Raw genomic sequence first — 18,329 nt, 5'->3', positions numbered from 1 at the left:
GCCTTAAGTGCTAAATGAAAAATCAAAATGAAATTATTCCTTTAAAAAAAATAATCTGATAATCACATTTTCACATTAGCTGGACCACAATATCACAACTTGCTCGCAAAAGAGACGCTGCAAAGCTCAAAGTCTTCGTCTCCGCGTACACAGTGCACTAAGTTACAAAATATCATCTCCGTATGATATAGATAAAAAGAACTTATAAAAAAAAAAATCTGATAACCGACACCTGTTAATCATGACTATAGAACTTATAAATAGAGAATCATGTTAATTTTAAAATTTTATTGAAATTATATGGTTAAGATATTATCATAAACCGTGTCCGTATCATTGTTTGGCTAAGTACATTTATTGGCTATACAACGTTGCAGAACATCAAGTTTTGCACTCCCAACAAACCAAAAAAGAGAGCTAGCTAGCTAGACTAAAATGGCAGAAACTGCAGTGTCCTTGGCTGGTCAGCATGCGCTTCCAAAAATATTGGAAGCTGTCAAAATGTTGAGAGATCTCCCAAAAGAAGTTAGAGACATTACAGATGAACTTGAAAGCTTTCAAGATTTCATCAATGATGCTGATAAAGTGGCTGAAGCTGAACAAGATGATGGAAGGCGTCATAGAAAAAAAGAAAGGGTGATGCGGCTGAGAGAAGCAGCTTTTCGCATGGAAGATGTCATCGATGAATATAACATCTCCTGTGAGGATAAGCAACCTGATGATCGTCGATGTGCAGCTTTACTATGTAAGGCTGTTGCCTTCATCAAAACTCAAATCCTTCTCCTTCAAAGTGCGTATAAGATTCAGGATGTTAAATCGCTTATTCGTGCTGAAAGAGATGGTTTCCAAAGCCATTTTCCTTTAGAGCAAAGACCAACCAGTTCTAGAGGAAATCAAGATGTCACCTGGCAGAAACTTAGAAGGGATCCTCTCTTTATTGAGGAAGATGAGGTTGTGGGGCTTGATGGCCCTAGAGGTATATTGAAAAATTGGTTGACAAATGGAAGAGAAAAACGCACTGTCATCTCTGTGGTGGGAATTGCAGGGGTGGGAAAAACCACTCTTGCCAAGCAAGTTTATGACCAGGTGCGTAACAATTTCGAGTGCCATGCGTTGATCACAGTTTCTCAATCCTTCTCTTCTGAAGGATTGCTGAGGCATATGTTGAATGAGCTTTGCAAAGAAAAAAAGGAGGACCCTCCCAAGGATGTTTCTACCATCGAGTCGTTGACAGAAGAAGTCAGAAACCGCTTGCGCAACAAGAGGTATGTTGTCTTGTTTGATGACGTATGGAATGGAAAATTTTGGGATCACATTGAATCTGCTGTAATTGATAATAAAAATGGAAGTAGGATATTAATCACAACCAGGGATGAGATGGTTGCAGAATATTGTAGGAAATCATCATTTGTTGAGGTGCATAAGCTAGAAAAACCTTTAACGGAAGAAGAATCTTTGAAATTGTTCTGTAAGAAGGCATTTCAGTATAGTTCCGATGGAGATTGTCCAGAAGAACTTAAAGATATATCTCTTGAAATTGTTAGAAAGTGTAAAGGTTTACCTCTAGCAATAGTGGCCATTGGTGGTCTTTTGTCTCAAAAAGATGAAAGTGCACCTGAATGGGGACAGTTTAGTCGAGATCTAAGTTTAGACTTGGAGAGGAATTCTGAGTTAAATAGTATAACAAAAATTTTAGGTTTAAGTAATGATGATTTGCCGATCAATCTCAGATCATGTTTATTGTATTTCGGAATGTATCCAGAGGACTATGAAGTTCAATCTGATAGATTGATTAGACAGTGGATAGCTGAAGGGTTTGTCAAACATGAAACCGGAAAATCTTTGGAAGAAGTTGGGCAACAATATTTATCAGGGTTGGTCCGTAGAAGTTTGGTGCAAGTATCCTCATTTAGAATTGATGGCAAAGTTAAAAGGTGTCGTGTTCACGACTTAATACACGACATGATCCTTAGAAAAGTCAAGGATACAGGATTTTGTCAGTATATTGACGAGCCTGATCAATCTGTATCAAGTAAGATTGTTCGACGCCTAACAATTGCAACCCATGATTTTAGTGGAAGTATAGGAAGCTCACCCATTCGGTCAATTATTATTAGCACAGGAGAAGAGGAAGAAGTATCTGAACACTTAGTAAACAAAATCCCTACCAATTACATGCTATTGAAGGTACTTGATTTTGAAGGTTCTGATTTACTTTATGTTCCTGAAAATTTGGGGAATTTATGCCACTTGAAGTATTTAAGCTTCCGGAATACATGTATTGAAAGTCTACCAAAATCCATTGGCAAGCTCCAGAATTTAGAGACCTTGGATATAAGAAACACAAGTGTGTCTAAGATGCCAGAGGAGATTCGTAAGCTTACTAAGCTACGTCATCTTCTGTCTTATTATACGGGTTTAATTCAATGGAAGGATATTGGAGGCATGACATCCCTACAAGAGATACCTCCAGTGATTATAGATGATGATGGAGTGGTCATTAGAGAGGTTGGAAAGCTAAAGCAGTTAAGGAAACTGACAGTGATAGATTTTACGGGAAAACACAAAGAGACTCTGTTCCTTGATAAATGAGATGCCACTCTTGGAGAAACTACGTATTTATACAGCTGATGAGAGTGAAGTAATTGACTTGTACATTACGTCACCTATGTCTACACTTAAGAAGCTTGTCCTACGTGGGACGTTAACAAGGTTGCCAAATTGGATTTCACAGTTCCCAAATCTTGTGCAACTGTATTTGAGCGGCTCCAGGTTGACTAATGATGCATTGAAATCACTAAAAAATATGCCAAGGTTGATGCTCCTCTTTTTAAGTGACAATGCTTATGAAGGTGAAACTTTGAATTTTCAAAGTGGAGGGTTTCAGAAACTAAAGACACTGCTACTCAAATCTTTGAATAAGTTGGAGTCCATCCTTATCGACAGAGGAGCACTGTGTTCTTTGGAACTATTTTCTTTACGAGAACTCTCCCAACTCAAAACAGTACCCTCTGGAATTCAACACTTGGAGAAACTTAAAGATCTCTATATCGAGGACATGCCAACTGAATTTGAGCAGCGCACTGCTCCTGATGGAGGAGAAGACCACTGGATCATCCAAGATGTGCCCCACGTACGTATTTGGAGTGAAGATGCTGAAGAACCTTTGCATATGTTCGGCAGAAGTCATCACTAAGATGCGTCCAACTTTGAAAATAGAAGGTGCGTCTTTTTCACATTAATAACTTTGTAGAATGGCATTCCTGGCCTTATTCTTTTCTTTAATATAAAATGCAACCGTTATCTAATTCCTAAAATAATTACTTTTGCCTCGTTTTCTCTTATTGTATTTGCTTCATATTTCTTTTTATACAATATGTCACGTAGAAGTTAGGGAAAGAATTGTCTAACAAGTATATGCCTACACCAACCTTAGTTAACGTTTCTTCATTATAAGAGTCTAACCATTATAATCCTTCGTATTATTGTGCTCAGAATTGGTAAATGTTGACCTCAACTGAATTGAGTTTTTTTTTTTAATTTTATTTCCATGTTGATAAGTACTTGAACAATTTCATTGTATGATTTTAAGAAGAAATTAACTTGGTATTTTTATAGGGTTGTAAGCATATATTTCGTGTAATTGTTGTGGATTTTTAATTTTCCATTATGATTGAAGCCTAATAAGGTGGATTTTTTCCTAATTTTGATGCTTTGAAGTTTGACCCACTTTGTACAATCATGAAATTTAGGAAAGCACCAAGGGAAGATTGTAAGAGGTGTTCCAATTCCAATATTTCCAGCATTCGAATCTCATGGTTTTTAGAGTGTTAATTAGTAAGCCCATTCTAGCGTTATTAACACTAAACAATACGTAGAAGGGAAAATGGTGTTCCTACACATGCATGCAATTTTTGACAACTAGAAAACTGAAGATTCGCTCATGTTCTTTCTTTTGCGGCTTCTGAAATGGTGGATAAGTGGATTTGAGGCATCAAAGTGCAAGATTCATCAAATTAATTTTATGAGCTTCCTTCTTCTCTTTCTCTTGTTCTCTTTTTCTAAACTGTGTAGTTAAATTTTTGTTAACCTGATGTAATTTGAACTCTTATGTATAATTCAAGTTCATTTCTTTTAAATTGATTGTTTGTCTTTGTTTTAATTTAATGCCTTTATATATTGATATTTGGTCACTTATAGTACGTTGATCGTATATTCCTATTGACAACTGTGAAATTAAAATAACGATTGAATTTAGGATATAATGCAAACGAGGTTGGAGATTCTACGGGAATTATTATCAACAATTAAGACAATTTAGATATTCTTGAACCTAATGAGTGCCCTGATTGAGAAATTCTAAAGATTTAGAATTTTCAACTGTGGAAAAGAGCTTTTGAGTTATAAGATATATTCATCTTCAATTACAATAGTAAATAGTAAATTCAGATTATGCTTCTAGAACGGAATGAACATTTGGATTGTACATGTTAAGGTTGGGTGAACTCGTACTGTAAGAAGATATTTTGGATTGTGGCTTGGCAGTTTAATCCTCTTTGCGTAGTGCTCTGGTATCGAAACTTTTATGTTCAGTTTTGATCCCATATTTTTCAAATGAAAAAAATATAAAAAATAAATTATGTATTGACAATTCAAAGGAATCATACATTATTATTTGATCATAAACAATCATATATAGGATATTTTTTTTACCTTTACAATGGCTAATAGCATTAAAAGTTATAATGATTATTTTAAAATGATGGACAATGTAAAACTTTTTACACCAACAATGTACATAGTCTTTAAGCTAAAAAAATTATAAAAAATAGTTTGCATCGCCAATGTAAAACAATTTTAGACCATCATTCACTTGCAAATCACCATGTATAGTATTTGATAAATTTGTTGACTTCTATTATAACTATTTCAAAATTCATATCAACGTAATTTTATAATGGTTTCATTAATAAACTGTTATTTGATTGTGTCTGAACCGTAATTTGTGCCCCATTTTTTTTATTGTTTTCACTTAATTTTGTTAACAGAATTTAGTGCGAAACAGACTTGGAATACTGTGGCTGTACTTAAATTCAATGCGAAACAGAATTTAAAATAAAATTGACTGAATTTGTTTGTGTTATTGTGACTTGTTTCATGGAATTGAAAATCAGATTGAGTGAGAAAAATACTTGGAATACTGTGACTACACTTAAACATTGTGTAGAATAAAGTTTTTCTTTTATTATTTGGATGGAACGACAAGATTAATAAATATCAAGTTGGTTTTTTTGCTCATTTGGACTTATGAGTTTATGAAATAGTTGAAATTTTAATAAATTTTTTTATTGGAATATGACTGAATAAAATTTGGATAATAACATAGGGGGAATAAAAACTGAATTTGTTTGACTGTGTGCACTATTATGCACTACACTTAAATCGACTCGAAGACAGTATTCATTAGCAGTGAATATGTATGTAATATAGTTTTCTTGCATTATCATTATTTTTTTCTTATGTTTCTGCATCAACTTTAGAAAAATTTAACTCAGAGGTATTCAACTTGAGACCATAATGGTTGGCACCCAATCAGGAAAGGCACACATACAATCTTTGAAAGCACTAAGTTATCTACTTTCTAACAAGTTATCCCGTACCAAATTGTCAGCTTGTATACAATTTGATCCCTCAAAGTACTAACTCGTATCTTTGACAGAACCAAAACAACACAAATTACTAACCACTTTAGGGGACCCAATTGTATATTAACTCACAAAACTAATTATAGAAGTAGAATTTGTTTTTATTTAACAATTCTAGTGGAGCATAATAATTGTTTGAGCGAGGTTGTACTACACTTGTGACTTGCCAATGAAGTATGTGTTCTATCATTTATGTGTTCATGCAGGGACCAATTATGCAGGGTCATTAGTGTGCTGTGCAATCAGTGAGTGTCATTAAGGTGCTGAACCTAGTAGCATATACAATGTATATGTGTGTCATCTAGGCGCTGATTTAGGTCCGTGTAAAGGAAACAAAATAACCATATGCAGTGTTCTGATTAATTGTTGGAACCACAGTTCCCGAACAGATGCACAATTCCTGAAATCAAATTTTGAAAAGTCGTTACAAATTATAACAATAGGAACCAAAAGAATATTTATAATTATACCTAAAAAAGAAAGAAACAATAGCGTATTCTGAAAACTTAGTTTCATAAACAATACTGAAGTTTTCCCATAGCGTATGTATGGGGTCGGTCCAAGCCAGATATATATATATATATATATATATATATATATATCACTTTCTTGACCTTTTGTGCAAATCAATTCAACCAAGCTGTAAACCAAAAAAATAAAGGGCTCCTTCAAGAACTATAATAATAAAAATAAGGAAAATTAAAGACAGAGACATGGATTGGGATATATTTATAAAGATCCTAATCTTTCAATCTTGACATACATGCTACTTGTTCTTTTGTCTCCCTTCTATTCTTTTCTCCTGTCTTTTTTTTCCTTGCCACTGACTGCTATTGTTTTTCTTTTCCTTTTAGCTTAGCATGTCTTCTAGAACTTGTACTTCCTTGTTTAGACAAATAAGACCCAAAATCAAGTTTATATTTCAAGATCATAGTGCCCCAATCTTACACTCTAGAAGGATTGCTGCGGGATATGCTGGACATATTGGCATTGTTCTTTATAAGTTATTATTGTTTTTTCTTCATATCTTACTGCACAGATCACAAATCTTCCGGTTACTTCTTGGTTAGTGACTGGACCCTGGCTAATGGGTGCAGTGTTACTCAAGGTGATGCTATGCTAGCTGGAAAACCAGTTGGTGAATTCAAGATGTGAAAAGAAGCTAGCTAGGGAATCCTTTTTTCTTTTTTGAAGCAAAATAGGAGGTGATCTTCGGAGGGGTATCAGCCCATAGGCCTCCAGCAGAAGAAACACCTTAGAATATCTTAATAAACGCACAAGATACAACCCTCGGGAGGGTAAAACCATACTCAAGTAACAACACTAAGTGAATCTGTATGCTGGGAGCCCATATCTGTATCTAGTGAGCTCCTCAGAAACAAAATGAGGCGGAGTAGTCCACCAAGTTCTCTAAAGCCTGAACTCCAAAAGAGGCAAGCTTGTCAGCACAAGCATTACCTTTACCAAATAATACTCTGACAAATAAAGAGTTGGCTAAACAGGGTAACTTGCAGGTTATTATATCAATCAAACAGTGATAATTCATAACTTATACCAATCAAATTACTCTGTTTTTTATATTCTAATATAAATTAAAAATGTTAGTGAAAATAAAAATAGCATTATTAAAAAGGAACAAAGTTAATATATATTTTCAGATCATGAAAAAAAATGAATATCTTTGAAAGAAATTGTTTCCTTGAATAATTCATTAAGCATCATTAGCTTATATACAAGATTACCAGCGTATAGTTAGGCTGAGAATCCCAACTGATTAGCTATAACTAAGGGCTAATTATATGGCTATAACAACTATACAAAATCAGAATATATTATCATATATTCTAACACACCCCCACAGTCGAAGTAGGAAGTTGACGAACACTGAGATTGTCTCGAAAATCCTCAAATAACACCAAAAGAAGTCCTTTGGTAAATATGTCAATCTATGGGACATGTAAAACTCGAACTTGACCATGAGCAACCTTTTCATGAACAAAATGTATATTCATCTCAATGTGTTTAGTGCGTTAATGTTGAACCGGATTACCCACAAGATATATCACACTTACATTATCACAATAAACCAATGTAGCCTTCTGGATCGGACAATGAAGCTCCAAAAGCAGATTTCGCAACCAACATGACTCTGAAACTACATTGGCAACCCCTCCATATTTAGCCTCTGGACTAGACCTGGACAAAGTAGCCTGTCGTTTAGCTGACCAAGAGATCAAATTATCCCCAAGAAATACACAATACCCAGAAGTAGACCTTCTTGTATCCGGGCATCCACCCCAATCAACATCCGTATAAGAAATAAGAGTGGATGTAAATGATGGATAAAGACGAAGACCATGGTCTAGAGTACCCTGAATGTAGTGAAATATGTGCTTGAGAGCGTGCATGTGCTCATCCTTTGGGTCATGCATGAATAAGCACACCTGTTGCACTGCATATGTAATGTCGGATATGGTAAAAGTAAGGTATTGTATAGCTCCAGTAAGGCTCCTGTAGAGAGTCAGATCCTCAAATGGAGTGCTTGATGTAGCACTAAGCTTCGATTTAGTATCAACAGGGGTAGGTAATGGCTTACAAGAAGACATGCCAGCATGATCAATAATCTCCATGGCATATTCCTTTTGAGATAAAAACAAACCACCTGCATGATGAGTTACAGCAATGCCCAAAAAATAGCTCAACTGTCCCAAGTCCTTCATAGCAAATTCCAAGCTAAGAAGGGTAATAATGGACTTACGAAGCTCATAATAGGAAATAGTCAAAATGATGTCATCCACATATAACAAAATATAAGCCATAGAAGTACCTTGTCTATAGATGAAAAAAGAATGATCCGAAGTGCTTTGAGAGAACCCGAGTGTATGAACAAAATCAACAAATCTCTTGTACCAAGCCCATGGTGCCCGTTTAAGCCTGTATAGAGACTTCTTTAACAGACAAACATGATTAGGTTTTTGCGGGTCCCTAAAACCCATAGGCTGATGCATGTAGACAGTCTCATTAATTTCACCATGTAAGAAGGCATTTTTGACGTCAAGTTGATGAATGGGCCATGCCTTAGACAAAGTCAGACTCAGAACTGTGCGAATAGTTGCCGGTTTGACCACCGGACTAAATGTGTCACCACAATCTACGCCAACCTGTTGAGTTTTGCCATCACCTACAAGACCGACTTTATGCCTCTCTAAAGAACCATTAGATTTTTATTTACGAGCAAAAATCCACAATGACCGAATTACATTAACATCAGGTGGACTGGGCTTTAACTCCCACGTCTTATTTTTAATAAGAGCATCAAATTCATCATCCATAGCCTTTTTCCAATTCGGGTCCCTAAGGGCCGACACGGGGTTACGTGACAGAGAGGATTTAGCAACAGTAGTATGAAGATTAAAGATCTTCTTTGGCTTAACTATCCCATGCTGGCTACGTGTAACAACCCGAAGAAGTGGGCTGGGACGTGAAGAAGGGGCTGGACTAGGAGGAGGGGAAGCAGTTGTTGGACAATTCATACAATTAAAAATATTCTTCTTTGTCTCAATGGTTGGGCCGGTTGCAATATTAGGGGAGTTGGGCCCAAATGGAACCAGACCAGGAGTTTGAGCATTAGGAGTAGTGGATTAAGACACTAAATGGTGGACCATGTATGGGTTTGGGCCATCATCTAAGAAATCATAAGTGTGAATATGGGGAGTATGTAATTTAGCAAATGGAAATTGTGTCTCATCGAAAATGACAAGATGACTTATAATTATTTTCCCAAAAGTCACAACATTTCTAACCACGATGATTCGAAGGATATCCCAAAAAAATACATGGAGTAGAGCGGGGTTGAAGTTTGTTTATGGTAGTGGAAGGAAATAAAGGATAACATAAACACCCAAAAACCCGAAGATGAGAATAGGTCGAATCCTTATGATAAAGAACCCTAAGAGGAGATTTATAGTTTAGTAACTTATGAGGAAGAATATTGAGAAGGTAAGTCGCTATTTGCAAGGCATGACGCCAAAATGAAGGAGGTAATGAAGCATGGGCAAGTGAAGTACGAACAATATTTTTAATTGTACGAATTGTCCTTTCGGCTTTCCCATTTTGAGGAGAAGTATGAGGACAAGACAATCAGAAAGAAATACCATTCACTTTACAAAAATCCCAAAAATGCTTATTATCAAACTCTTTACCATTATCACATTGTATATTCTTTACTCCCCGTTTGAATTGAGTTCGGATGAAAGCTCTAAAATTTATGAATGTGGAATAAGCATTTGATTTGTTTGACAAAGGAAAAGTCCACAAAAATTTAGAATAATCATCTAACAATAAGATATAATATCGGTGCCCTGAGAAACTCAAAACAGGTGATTTCCAAAGATCAGTGTGAACAATATCAAATGGCATAAGAGTATTAGAATGTGACACAATAAATGGTAACTTGATATGTTTTCCAAGAGAACATGAATGACAAATATGAGAATCTCTAATTTGATTACATTTGATAAATCTATCCTTCCTAAGAGAATGCAAGATAGGTACTCCCGGGTGTCCCAACCGCTCATGCCAAAGAGAAGAAGCTAAGGCAGCAAGAGTAGAGGAAAAAGTAGCTGGAGTGGTGGACTCGATGATATGATAAAGCGTGCCACGACTCTCACACCTCATTAGAGGCATCCCCGTCTGAAAATACTTCACAGAAAATCCAAAGGGATCAAATTCAACAGACACAGAGTTATCAGTGGTAAATTTTCTAACCGACACTAAGTTTTTTATTAGTTTAGAAGCATGAAGGACATTTTTCAAGGCTAAAGGAGGATATGGGCAAGGCAAGTTGGTTTGACCATAACCAAGAATTGGAATTGATTGACCATTACCAACAGTTATACCACGATTATTGCTCATATTAAAATAAGACGTTAGAGTACTTGAGGCGGACGTTATATGAGAGGTGGCACCAGTGTTCATATACCAATTCAGATCCGGAGAAGAGATACCAAGGGTGTGCATTGCAGCCTCGATGTCTATTGGAGTAGGAGTTGTGGCTGTGTATGCCTGCTGAGGTCTGGACCCAAGAATACCGGGCTGTTGATGCAGAGGTTGCTGAAAATTGGGCCTGGCCCATGGAGCACTGGGTACGGACAAGGAGGAACAACCCACTGCATCCATGGCCAAGGCCATTGCTGTCTTGCAGGCTAGGGGTTGTTCTGGGGCTGCTATTGTCCACCCCAGCGGTTGCTGCCACCACCACACTTACCCCCACCACCAGAGCCTCCCTTGCCACCGCATGAGTTACCACAACCACCAGTGTTGTTGCGATTCTTTCCAGAATTACCACAGTTTGAATACTGTTTTCTACCATTATTTATGCGATGTGCTAATGAATGATCAGACACCTCTTGAGATTCATCCCAAGCACGAGCCACCATGGTGGAGGACGAGGTCTGAGCCGCCTTCTTGAGGCTGGATTCTTTGAGAACAAGCATCGACCGTGCTTGATAAAACCGAGGCAAGGGATCACTTTGACAGATGAGTGTGGCCACTCCCTTGTAGTGTGCAATGAAACCGGACACCAATTGCAGAACCAACCTACTGTTACCGATCGGAGAGCCGACATTGTTAAGTTGATCTGACAGTGACTTGAGATGTTGACAGTAAGTCGAGACACTTGAAAAGGCCTCCATGGTTGTGTGGGTGAAATCATACTCAAGTTTAATATCACGAGAGTGTTTGTTATCTTGGAATATATCACGCAACCTATTCCAAGCCTCCATTGCCGTGGTGTCAAGTTCAAGAATAGTATGTAAAAGATCATGAGAAATGGTGGCATAAATCCATTATAGAACGGTGGCGTCTAGTGTCGACCAGAGTTCTTTCTCCTCCTCCATTGGTGGCGCCTTCTGCTTGCCATCCTGCGAGGAATTATATGATCAATTACCCTATGGGATCGTGCGTAAATTTTGAAAAGTTCAGCCCATGTCGCGTATTGGATATTTTCCATCTCAAGAATGACTGGGACATGATTCTTGATGTTGGAGACAGTAAAAGTAGGGTGAAAGGTAGATTTTGAGTCAGACATGGTGATGGAGAAGAAGGGGAAAAGAAGAAGAAAGGGGTTGAACGGCGTTAGGGCCTGTGTGCGGAAGGCAGAGGAAGGTTCAAAGATCTTTCCCTAATCAATCTGATACCATGAAAGAAATTGTTTCCTTGAATACAAGATTACCATCATACAGTGGAGGAGGAGCTCTAGAGAACACCAGAAACATCACAACTGATAACGAAGAACGCTTGAGCGACTAAATCGAGGTAAGGGATAAGTTATTCACAATTAAGGATTGGTGAGAACATGTGTAGAGATCCTTAGATTATCAATTAGAATGAGTTTTGGGGTGTTTCTATAATTTTTATTTTATCCTTATAATCATAACTGTGAATTATATATGTTTGATGAACCAGTTGATGTCCCAATGAGAAAATGCTATGAAAATGATGTGTTCTAGTGTTGAGTGTGAACCCTTAAAAAATTGAGTTCTTTTTATTAATGTGATCTATATTGTAAATACTATTATTCAGTGACTTATTTTATACAAATTATTACCTTATTTTATATTTTCCCACAATGATGATCGACATGTTATGTGTATATATATATTGTAATACTAAAATAATAAATTAAATAAAGTTGTAAGGTTAATGCCTAGTAGTAATTTCTTTTAATGTAATCTTAAATTAATTGTTATAAAAACTCTTTGATTAAAAATAATGTAGTTTTATTTACTATATACTTATACATATATATGTTTTGTGTCATACAAATATTATTATTGTGTGATGTGTATATGAGTTATGAGGTGTAATAAGTTATTATAATGACATTATAATATTATTATGGAGATTAAGTAGTACAAGGTTTAATGTGTCAATTTGTGAGATACATGTAAACATGAGATGATCAATGTGACATTATGAGATGTTAAATTGTGAGAATGATATTTGGTTGTAAATAAATGTGTGTGTTTGATAATTGATGTGACAATAATTATATTGTGAACTATGAATTATACAATAACCCGATCAGTGTTATCTTGAGAAAAGTGTTGATGCACAATGTTAAAGGAAAAATGTAGGTTTCCTATTTAAGAACCAGTATTAAATTATAGCGCAATGTGTTAAACGTGTTTGAAACATGAGTGTGAGGTCGTGGGTATTATATAATTCATGAGCAGTGTTTGTAAGGGAAATATGTGATGAATTATGGAATAACATGTTGCTTTGAGATTATAGTATTGTTATTGAGATTGAGTATAAGTGCAATGTTGAACATGTGTTAATTTGTGTGATACGTGTAAACATGTGATGGTGGATTGTGACATTATGAGATGTGAAATTGTGAATGAATTTTGGTTGTGAATTAGTGTGTGGTTAACACTTGATGTGACATTACTTGTGTTGTAAGCTGTGAATTGTACAATAACCTGACCAATGCTATCTTCAAAAAAGTGTTAAAGAGAAAGTGTAGGTTTCCTATTTAGGAACCAATGTTAAATTGTAGCGCAATTGTGCTAAACGTGTTTGAAACACGAGTGTGAGGTCGTGGGTATTGTATAATTCATGAGCAGTGTCTGTATGCAAAAATTATTTTAGAGGTTGGACCTGAATCAGAAGGGAGAGGCCCTGACGGACTCTTCGGAGTGTAGGCCTTGGGGGTCACCCGGTTTGAGTGCTCCTTTAAGCCTATGGTGATCCCATATCCCATATGGTTGGAGCATTCTCATAAAACAGACCTTGACTGGTCTCCCTATGATTTTACTTTGTGAGAGTGACCTGACATACCACATTGCATATAGGCTTGAGTCTTAGCATAACTGTTGCATATGCTTTCCAATTTTTTATTATGAAATTGATGTGTTATTATATCTTGATCGGAGTGTGTTATTCTTCTGTAATGTGATTGATGATTGAAAAGTGAATTTTGAATGACAAAGTGGTGGAATTACATGAGTTATGTTTAAGTAAGTTTTATTTTGTTTATATGATATGTATATGTAGTTATCTTGTTTCTCTATTAGTTAGGAATGTGACAACTCACTCCTCGTGTGTTGTTTGTGTTTAGATCATGTGATGATCTTGAACTTTGTGTTCGAGGGAGCAGATGACTAGGTGAATTGCTTTAAGGAACCTTGTGCTGAAGGATGTCGGGACACAATGCTCTGATAGGATGTGACATTGGGGCATAAGTTTTTATATTGATTGCATGATGTTAGTCTATTTTATTTTACCTCACTAATTTAACAAAATATTTTTGTAAATTTTGACGGCCTTATTTTGAGTCGAATATGTTTTTAATAAGTTTTAATTAATAATAGTGAAATGAATGTGAACCTTTTATCCACGTGAATTGGTTTACTGAGATTTTTATATATTTTACTTATTTATATATATGTCGGGGTAGAGGGTGTGACATTTCCAGTGAGGATGTTCATGCTCTGGATCGATCATTATTTTTCTCTGACGATTTTTGTAGAGATAATTTCTTTTTTTGTGTTCTTAAGATCATAAGGAGGATGTCCAAATATTTTTGTGTGAAAATATTAATGTCAACAATTTTAATAAAATCTAGAAAAGGATGAATGTTTTCTTTGATGTTCTGGATTTTTCTGGGTGAATGTTGATACGTTTCTTCACTTACTAGGATGAATCTCTGTTGAATTTTGGGAAAAAAATATTTGGATGTTTCTGTATTTGTTTGATGCAGCTGTATAAAGCAATAAAGCAATAATAGCTCAAGCTTTTGCTATAAATGTGTGGCGGTGTTGTCCTGTCCTACAAGATTTTCCTTCTTCTTTCTGCGTTGTTTCTTCTACATCTGGCATCAATTTCCAAATCCAATGGAACCAAATCACCTGCAGAAGATTTACCTCACATATAAAGCACTAGCAAGAGTAGGGGTTAACCAATTCAAGAGAAAAACAAATTATGAACTAACTAAATATTCATACAAAAATTAATCAAAGAATAAAGAATCAATGTCTACAAACTGAACTAAACTTTCCTAAATGGAAATAAACTCCCCCGCAACGGCACCAAAAACTTGTTCAGACACTAACTCAGTACTAGAAAATCTTTTATTAGCAAGTGTACTGAGTCACAAGTAATATAAAACGGTAAGAACCGAGTATCGAACACAGGGAGTTTGTGACATTTGGAAAAACGTTCATTCAGTAAATAGACATTTGTATAAGAAAAGCATGAAATGGAATTAAACAAAAGAGATATTTGTAATTCTTAAGATAACTACAGAATTAACTCTAAATACAAAAGATAAACCAATGATAAAAATGTTGGGTTTTCTACTGAGTTACTTGATGCAATTAAAGGTTTTTCTTTATCTAATGTTGTTCCTGTGTTCTATGCTGAGGACAATTATCCCATACACCGATGTCTCGCATGAATGGGCTAATTCTAATTAAACTTCGTTCTCGGATCCCTCGTCGAACTTAGCCTAACCGAACAACATTAAGGTCACAGCATAATACAAACTAGAGTCCCTGTATTCCGTGTCCAGACAATACAGTTATCTAGCCCTACTCTATCGAGTTCTAAGGATTCAAAACATTTTTTAATGCTAAAAATCCTAACTTTACATACAAATGGGTGATCAGACCAAAAACATGCAAGAATTAAATGCAAATAGAAACATTGAACACAACAAAAGAACATTAAATAGATAGTAAATAATATTTACATCAAGACTCACTAGAATTACCCAACAAAAGCTTTAGCCTTCCATGGCAAGGTACCACCTTTTAGCTACAATAAGGGTTTTTGGAAGCAAAATACAGATTACATAGTGGTGGGGATGTCTCCTCCACCTCTAGGAACCTACAAATTAACCTAAAACCTTAGATCCTCTTGAAAGCTGGGGTTTTTGGTGCTCCCTTGTGTCTTTCACGTAGTGCCCAATTGTTCTATGCCAAAGCTCCGATAAAAAAAACTCCTCCTTTTTCGCCAACTTCAGCTTTTAAGGGCTTTCTGTCCTCGAAGGCTTGCTTAGCGCCATTTTCGTGCTAAGGCGAGTAAGTGACTTTTGGCTTAGCAAGCCAGGCGCGCAGGGCGCCAGAAGAGACAAATGACTCTCTGGGCGAGTTGATGGCGCGCTAGGCGTGTGCATGCGTGACAGATTCTCTTTTAGATTCCTTTGACTCGCTAAGCGAGTTGCTGTCTCGCTTAACGGATGTTGCTCGCTTAGCGAGACACCAACTGCAACAACCTTCTATTTTTCCATCTTTTTACCTGAAACTGAAGTTGAAAACTCATTAATGCTCATTGAAGTGAATATCTCTGCATAAAAACTAAACTAAGCTAAAAGTATACACAACCCTACAAAAAGAACCATAAATTGGAAAAAAGACATAAATTTCATAAAGTTTTTCAATAAAAAAGTTAGTCGTAAATGACGACTAACAACACATCACACAGTAATAATATTTGCATGACACAAAGCAAAACATATATATATATATATATATATAGTAAATCAAACTACATTATTTTTAATCAAAAGAGTTTCTACAACAATTAATTCAAGATTACATCAAAAGAAATTACTACTAAGCATTAAGCTTACAACTTTCTTTAATTTATTATTTAGTATTACAATATATATATATATATATATATATATATATATATATATATATATATATATATATATATATATATATATATATATATATATATATATATATATACACACACATAACAAGTTGATCATCATCGTGGAAAATATAGAACAAGATAATAATTTGTATAAAATAAGTCATTAAAGAATATTATTTAGAGTATAATTCACGTTAATAAAAAGAACTCAATTTTTTTAAGGCTTCACACTCAACATAAGAATACATCAATTTCACCGCAATTTCACATTGGAACATTAATTGGTTCGTCAAACATATATAATTCATAGTTATAATTGTAAGGATAAAATCATAATTTGCAGAAACATCCCAAAAACTCATTCCAATTGATACTCTAAGGATTCCTACACATGTTCTCACTACTCCCCAATTGTGAATAACTCATCCCTTACCTCTAACAGAACTCACGTGTGTATTGTGATAGCAATAGTGGCATCTTTAGCGGTTTCCTGAGATTCCTCAAGTTTTTCCTCTGATAGGATTCCCAAACGTTAGAGTGAAGAAAAAGGGATTGAAGTCTTCATTCAATTGTCTACATGCAATGAGTATTTCTCCCTCCACATATGTTATTTTTCATACCCCAACGGTAAAGATGTGCAGAAATGCATTTCAAACCGCATATCACAATTTCATGACAATCCAACGGTTAACAAGTTCAGGATCATAGTTTTACTGAAATAATTTTGGGTTTCTGTAGGAAAAAAAACTACAATGTAAAGGGTATTTCTCTCTGTTCCGATATGTTTTTGTTATTCCCAACGGTGAGAATGTTTGGGAATAAGTTTCTAACCTGCTTCTCAAATTTCATGATAATCCAATGGTGAATGAGTCCGAGATCATAATTTTTCTGAGACAGGTTTGGTAGTATATGGAAAAAAGAGAATTTTGGGAGAAGGAGAAGGGAAAACGAAATTGAGAATTGACCTAAGATGTCTTTATTTATAGCTAGGATTTGCTCTTTTTTTTGTTTATTATTTTATAAATAAATACTCTATTTTATTTTCTATCAAATGAATAAATCAAGTATTTTTTTTTCCTCCAAACTATTATTTTAATATATTTATTTTTCCTTATTTTTTTAATTATAAAATCTCATCATTTTCTAAAACTCTATCTTTTTTTTACTAAAAAAGCCTTTTTAATTTTTTTACAAAAAATGAGATGCTACATATCCGAAAGATGATGAAGTTAAATCTCGAAGATTGATTAGGCAGTGGATAGCTGAAGGGTTTGTCAAACATGAAAGTGAGAGAATTTTAGAAGAAGTTGCATAACAACATTTAATGGAGTGGATCACTACAAGTTTGGTGCAAGTATCTTCATTTACCATAGATGACAAAGTTAAAGAACGTCGTGTTTATGACTTAATACATGAAATGATCCTTGGATCAAGGTTTTGTCAGTATATTGATGAGGATAACCAATTGATGTCAAGTGCGATCGTTAGACGCTTAACAATAGCATCAGATTCCAATGATTTAATTGAAAATACTGAAAGATCACGCATTCGGTCAGTTCTAATTTTCACAAAGCAAAAGTTATCCGAATACTTAATCAGTGGAATACTTGAAAAATACATACCAGTGAAGGTACTTGATTTTGAAGATGCTATACTATATCATCTTCCTGAAAATTGGGGGAATTTAATACACTTGAAGTATCTGAGCTTCATGGTATACACAGATAGAAAGTCTTCCAAAATCCATTGGTAAGCTCCAGAACATGGAGACCTTGGATGATAGACGCGAGTTGGGTTCGAGGCCCAGAACCTCCTAAGAAGAAAGGAACGCAGAGAACAGAGAAGGTAAAGTTGTATATATTTCTTCTATATCTGCTGTTATTACAATGGTCATATATATAAAGCTATATTCCTAACATAATTGTGATTCTGTTGAAGGAAAAGATTACAAGCATA

The 18,329-nt window shown here is 35.3% G+C and overlaps 2 pseudogenes; one reads left to right on the top strand and one right to left on the bottom strand.

Moving 5' to 3' along the window:
* The first annotated feature begins 291 nt into the window (after window positions 1-291).
* Window positions 292-4,139, top strand: LOC100777728 (disease resistance protein RPM1-like; annotated as a pseudogene).
* A 6,791-nt stretch (window positions 4,140-10,930) lies between these two features.
* LOC102665175 (uncharacterized) lies at window positions 10,931-11,793 on the bottom strand (annotated as a pseudogene).
* Window positions 11,794-18,329: the final 6,536 nt, after the last annotated feature.

This window comes from Glycine max, chromosome 18, assembly GCF_000004515.6.
Source record: "Glycine max cultivar Williams 82 chromosome 18, Glycine_max_v4.0, whole genome shotgun sequence".
Classification (NCBI taxonomy): Eukaryota; Viridiplantae; Streptophyta; class Magnoliopsida; order Fabales; family Fabaceae; genus Glycine; species Glycine max.
Note: the sequence above shows the minus strand (reverse complement) of the source record. Positions and strands in the feature narration are given on the sequence as shown.